A 7,240-nucleotide genomic window follows, 5' to 3' on the forward strand; every position below is an offset into this window, starting at 1 on the left:
GCAAAAGATATATTTTCACTCGGAATGTTACATACTGTTCGAAAGCTACAACTTTCAGTCAAAGAACGCATCTGGTTTGATGTACATATTCCCTCTTATAAGGGCGCAATCTGGTTCAGAGTGCACCAGCGTTGAAATCGACAATCTCAAAATGGATGCGGCGAAAATGACCAACCACATTTAAACGCAGGAAACAATCAGACATGACCAAATATTATGTTTAAATGAATTTCTTTGATATCTTACAACTGTTTCGTACATAAAAAATATCACTTCATCTCAAAATTACAGTCTGTGTGAGTAATCATTGCAAACCTTGTAGCGCTGATTATTGAACAATTTGTCAAAGTAAACGCAGCATTTGTCCATATCATTCGATAGTTCGAAATATTCGCTCATATTTTTTTAAAATGTGCTTTAGAAATGTTTAGAAGCGTACACACGTCGTCGGTAATATCGTATTTATGATTATCGATGATGCCCGAGATTTGGGACCTTTTGGACAACTTTGGTGCTACGCACACGAAAATAATGTTGAGGTTCATTCATTTTTGTAAAAAATAACGATACATTAACAAATCAGACCGAGTCTAGTGGTCATTTTCGCCCCACCAAAAAGGGGCCATGTTCGCTTCACCGCTTCGTTTCGATTTTACGAAGTCATAGCGCAAACAAAAATTATTTTACCGCAAAAACACTAATACCATTCGGTTCAGCGCATTTTAATTAGCGAAAAATTCTAAAAGTATGTGATTTGTCCTTGAGAATATATTCTGTAACCCAAAAATTCTGGAACTAGCATTTTTTTACTTTTGACGAAAAAATCGACACTTTCGCACTCATCGCCTACTGAGGCTCAACTAATTGAACGATATGTCAAATGAGCATAATGCAATGCTCATATTCACGTATAGAGAGCCTAGTCGACTGATTGAGACATTTATGTCGTTTTCGCTTGATGCCAAACCTAACCCAGTTTCCACGCTAACTGCTGTCAAACCGTTTGTTTGAAGTTAGTTTCGAACCTAGTTTTTACGTCGATTGCTTACATTCAAAACATGAAGAAAACGACAGGATATAGGTCACTAAATGTAATAAACCTGATCAGTCTAAACAGATAATAAGCCCAGGAACGAGAATAATGGAACCAGTTCGAAAAACAAAAGCGCGTAAGCTGTGAAATTTGTCGCTGGAAAAATTTGACTGACTTAAGGCCAAACAGTTGTCGAAGTTATCTATATATAACACGGTTTGGCAGGCTATTCATAATCGTGGTGTGAAGAGTGAAAGCTTCCTAAATATAAGGATTGTATCGAAAAGTAGTTAGCAACATTGATTATTGAATAAAAAAGCGAAACAAACATATTTTGACATCAGTTTTCGATATACTCGTATTATGCATTTCACTGATTGAATTGATATTGAAGAAAATCCTAGTTTCTGTAAAACGCTCGCACTTTGGACTTGATATTCTTCATTAAATTCTGCACAGTTACTTTTGTGACTTTCTTGGTGGCAGCTGTCCAGTTTTTTTTTAACTCCTGCATGTTTTGGGACACTGTACCTTCCTTCCGAAAGTGCCGCTTGACAATTGCCCAATACCTTTCAATTGGCCGAAGATCCGGGAAGTTCGGTGGGTTGATGTCCTTTTCCACGAATTGTAGAGGAGGAGCCTTATGCTTGCTGTACAGTGGCAGCATTCTCTTCTTCAAACATTCTTCCTCGCACACTTTGGCGTTAATTGTGCCCTTCGTGAAGAAAATCGACGACCGCAAACCACAGGTACAAATTGCTTGCCAGACCAACATCCTGGTACACCGATTTCGTATAATATTGCGGTCCGGACAGCTCTCGAGAGTCTCCCTTGGCGTAGGTTTCGTCGTCGATCAGGATGCATCCGTCTTTATTCTGTAGAATCCGATTATACCGTTTTTGCGCTCTTGTTTTGGCCTGAACTTACTGTACCAGGGACTTTTTCGGCACCTTATGTTTCTTGTACGTTTTCAGGGAGTTCCGAACTTTGATCCGTTGAATCATCCCGATGCTGGTGTTGGCCAAATCCCGCGTCTACGCCAATGGGTTTTTCCTGATGTACTCAACCACTTTCAAGTCTCAGCCGGGCTGGCTGGGACCCGTTTTCCTACCGGATCGGGGCAAATCTTTCATGGAAAGGGTCTTACCGAACTTCTTGATAATATTTTTGACCCTGGTGTGGTGCACTTTCACCCGTTTTGCAATTTCGTTGTACGTGACACCACTTTCTGAGCACCAAGTGTGCAGAATTTTCTTTCCCGTTTCCGGATCAAATCGACTCATCATAACGATAAACCGTACCGAAACCAATCGATTGCGCAGCTGTTATTGACATGTAAACAAACATGACATTTCAGAGTAATAACTGTTTGAATGTTGCTAACTACTTATCGATACACTCCTTAGGTACGAATAAGGGATCATATCAAGGGTGGCTTTTATCGTATCAAAGAACGCTCACTCGTAGCTCTTCACACGATTCAATCAGTGCCATCAAAGAGAGACTGATATCATCGCAGCAACAAAGAACCGGCATGGTTCATTTAACATAGAATAGATTCCAGTGCGAGAGCGAATTTCTCTCGATTACCTGTCTAAGAATCAAAGGTTAGCTCGCTGCTGTGGGGATTCTCTCTGAAGCAACAAACGGTCGTTCATTCTCGTTTCGCGATCCGATTCTGTATGGGCAGTGGATAATTGCGATGGAATCATTTTATTATTACCGCTTATTCCAACTATATGCATATAACCTTCGTATAAGTTGTGTCTATGAAAATGTATGTGAATGCTCCACACAAGGGTTTTGAAATATTGCAACCTAGTATGAGAATCATCAAGTCGAATCACCGATTCGATTTTCTGCGATAATTGTCAACTTGCGTTTCTCTCTTGGTAAATTCCACACAGCACCAATCATTATCAGACTGTAATTTTTTAAGGGCCATGAAGTATGAAGTGGAGCGAAGAAATGTAGAAAAACTCTCTGGCGGTTCATGCATTAAGAGACTCGAGTTCTTGTAGCATCTTCTACCGGATTGAAAATGTTGTGTACAATATAGATAAAAATCGAGCAACTTCTGTCAAATTTTCGGCAATCACCAACACTGGATTATATACTTTTCGACCCGAGGTAACAAGCCCATATTTTAGCAATAATCTTGGAGATGCGAAAATGTTTCTATTTCTATTCAATCTAAAAGCATTATTAAATTAAGGCTACCTAAATAAATTTGGAATTTATAGATTTTTTTTAATATCGGGCACACCATTAATGTAACCCCTTCAGAAAAAGGTTTCCAGGGAGGACTTTGTACCTAACTTAACCCATTATGTCCTAGTGTATGATATGTCATACGCAGAAATATCAATTTTTCGAAAAATGTTCACTGTGGAATGTATTTTTAGGTCAAATTATGCGCTAATACTTATATCTTGTGATTGTGATATCTATAAAAAAATCCCAAATAATGTGTAAAATAATGTAAAATTTGATGCTAACATTTGTGTGTATGATATATCATACGGTGGAATAATTTCGTTTAAAAACGATTTCTTCCCATAATCTTCAGATATCAGCTCATTTGATTCAAATTTTAAAACCCCCGGGTTATAATGGGTTAATGGGTGGAATCAAGCGTAGTGTTAGAGTATAGGGGTAAGACAAGTCCGAGTTATATTATTTTGATGTAAATAATTCGTCATTTCCTCCTTTCCAATGATAATTTTTTCAGATTTAACAATAAATTGTTAGATGTAACGTTACACTGTGAGTTTTGCTTTGTTTATACTTCGCTGTGATTATACCTTATTATAAGTAAATTCCGATCAAAATCGATTCAATTTTCAATAATTTGTAGTATGTCTCATCAGTTTAATTAAACAATAAGAAGCGAAATATGCAAGACTTTAAGCTACATGAAAAGCAAAATCGATGTTAGTCAGATCGAAAAATGACTTCAAGTTGTTGCCGCAACGATTGTCAATCTCAAACAGTCACATGAACAGAATACTACTACACAATTACAATCAGAATAAATAACGTCAGAAAAATATAGATCTATTTGCGGCTGGCGAGTGCTGGTTGACTCATATATTATTTATTCTTTCCATATCCCTCAGCTCCGTGCTTATTTCTATAACGTTGCTAAGAGGAACGACCGCCAGCCGGTCGTGTGCGGTGACTGCTACCGCGTTGCTCTTATCTGTCTAACATCAGTGCGGTGCCGTTGGAAAAAAAGCCGATTTACTGCATTGGTTGGGAAAGACGCGACACTCACCGAGGCAGCGTGGCCGAGCGGTCTAAGGCGCTGGTTTTAGGCACCAGTCAGAAATGGCGTGGGTTCGAATCCCACCGCTGTCAATTTTTTGGGCCAATACACAGTCATAGTATTTTTGTAGAATAACTGAGAAATGCACACCCTTTAATTACTGCACATATTTGCCATATCTTTTTCATTTAGTTCGGCTGGAGCAGAATTCCTTATGATGAGAATATAAATATCAAAAATCAAATACAAACGTATTACAGAAATTCATTCCTTTTAAAATGACGACTGAATATTGCTGAAAGCAGACCAGCACGTTTCCACTGGTTCGTTCGTTTTCAAATCGTGAAACAGACATTCATCATGTCTTGAAACGAGCAGCTATCCTTGAAATTCTTTTCGGAATCAGAAAACAGAATACTCGCATGAATGCGTGTAATTAGGTGGCAGTGACTAGTAGGACATGGATGTACAGAAAGACACAAGCCAAATACTTCAATGCTTTCATTTCCGAAAGTAAACTGGACCACAATTTATCCGTGTTCGATTATACGGTAGGCTAGGTAGGCTATCTGCCACTGTTGGACATCTCGAAGGCTAAATTGTTCCAAGTATTTAACAAAATCAGTACTCATATAATGAATACATTTTGTGCCATGTAAACCGTCTGAGGCGTAATTCATTTTCTGTTATTGTTGAGATTCAAGTTTGTCAAAACCAATTTACGTTACTGCATTTTTTTTGAGGCCGGTTTGTATTCGACCTGTAAGTTATTTGAGTCAGGAATGGATTCTCTGAATTCCATACCAAAATATGTTTCACAAAAGCACTTGCCAATTGATGTTGTTTCTTTGTTGTCAGCACTACTACTATTATTATAACACATTTATTTTCTTATTTCTTCCACTACTGTAACAATTATTTCGGAATTAATTCGTTCGAAATTGTTTTCTTTTAGAGTTTCTACCTCGATCCAAACTCACCAGCAGAAATATTGAAAGTGACGTCAACGCGGATGTTACAACACTGATACAGATAGCAGAGCTTTCGATATGCCACTATCAACTCGCGCCTTTGAGTGGGTGCGGATATTTTTCCTTTGTTTTTTTTACCGCGCAAACAGCACCTGGTATAGATGAATCTCAATTAGATAACGGGTTTAATGTGATTTTACACTTCGTCGAGCAGATTTTCGAACTCACGACAGACACAGTCGAAATGAAACATAATTCCTTACATGGATATCCAGGACATCTGTAACGAGGAATGTTTTTCAGTATTGTGAGCCAATTTTATGTAAGATTGTTGACGTCAACTTGAGTTGCGAAATAGTTAACTTCTTTATTTTACTGCAGGGAGCGCTAACAATCTGCAATGCTGCAATAATATTGCGATACCCACAAATGGGATGTGCAAGAGTTTCGTAATAAATAGCTTCGTCATAGCTAGTAGAAATTAGAACACTTGCATAAGATCATTGCTCAGATTGTACTGTGTTTTATTTGAAATACCATTTTTTTTTCTTTATGGGTTGTTCTGGCCAAAGGTGGTGATTTCCAAGCTCCACACATTCCACATCAGACGAACTAGGTTACATCGCCCAAATGAACACTAGTAACGCTGGTGGAAACCGAGGCCTTGATCGCAACTATCCAGAATGTATCCTAAGCGACAAATTCCTTGCACCAGATGACAGAAGTAGCTTTTGTTGCAAATCTACCATAGAATTTGACACTTGGACAGCAATTTGTTCCGCCCGGTCACCAGCCAAGCATTGATCTTTGCGTCAGTATCGTTTTAATGTTCGTTGAAGTTTTCTATTGAATTGGTATTATCTCTCACCAACTGCTTCATCCTCATAAAACTTCTAAGTATTGTAGCCGCTTCGCTGTTAACGCTGCTTTCTTATATCGACGTGAACATTTCACGAGTTCACATAAACCAACGAAAATTTTTTTTTTGTTTACTTTCTCTTCTGTTAACTACTCCTTAATTTTTTCGTTTACTTACAAAATATTCGTGTATTTCTAACAGTATCAGATAGGTAACGAACAATTGTATAATAGATATAGTGAAAAGAGAAAGTGAAAGTCAGTAATCAGTAAATTGCTTTTCAAATATTCACGTCGACATAGTTTTCCATGCCTGAAGCCGTACGAAATATTATTACTAAATGTTCTTAAACTTACATCTAAAAGTTTAATCTAAAGTTTTACTAACACTAAGCTTCCTAATCTACTCTAATTGTTGCAATCTAAGTCAATATTGCGTATAAAAATATACCAAAAAACGTGTAAATAAAAAAATAAAAAAATAAATAAATAAATAAATAAATAAATAAATAAATAAATAAATAAATAAATAAATAAATAAATAAATAAATAAATAAATAAATAAATAAATAAATAAATAAACAAATAAATAAATAAATAAATAAATAAATAAATAAATAAATAAATAAATAAATAAATAAATAAATAAATAAACAAATAAATAAATAACATGTGAAACGGGATACTTAGTTATATCTGCAGCTTCTTTTCTCTCCGAAGACTAGCACTCTGGCTGATTCCTCAAATTCATTCACTCTTGGTCATATGCAAAAGAGTAATGAATTTGAAAATTATTTAATGTTCATGGTTTACATACAACCTTGAAGGGAGGTCTTGAAGTATTCTAACCCAATAAATTTGAATATATATGAGCTGTTTTTTTCAAAGAAGAGCGAAACTACCCATTTGCTGGTTAATGGATAAAAACATCAACGAATTTTTTCATATAACAATTTTTATTCAGGCCAATTTGCGAATAGCTTTACGTGGCCGATTTACCCATGTTTTTGTTACATACAATTATTTTTATATTGTTGGATCTCGTTGTCACCCTTCTTCTAGGGGATAAGGAGCTTCCATTTCCTTCTAGCGAAGATTGTCCGTTGCTCA

General features: G+C 36.6%; 1 non-coding gene across 1 annotated transcript; it reads left to right on the top strand.

The window, feature by feature from the left end:
* Positions 1-4,313: 4,313 nt before the first annotated feature.
* Positions 4,314-4,393, top strand: Trnal-uag (transfer RNA leucine (anticodon UAG)). The gene has a single exon. It is a non-coding gene; the product is annotated as a tRNA-Leu (tRNA).
* The last annotated feature ends 2,847 nt before the right edge of the window (positions 4,394-7,240 follow it).

This window comes from Malaya genurostris, chromosome 2, assembly GCF_030247185.1.
Source record: "Malaya genurostris strain Urasoe2022 chromosome 2, Malgen_1.1, whole genome shotgun sequence".
In the NCBI taxonomy this organism is placed as follows: Eukaryota; Metazoa; Arthropoda; class Insecta; order Diptera; family Culicidae; genus Malaya; species Malaya genurostris.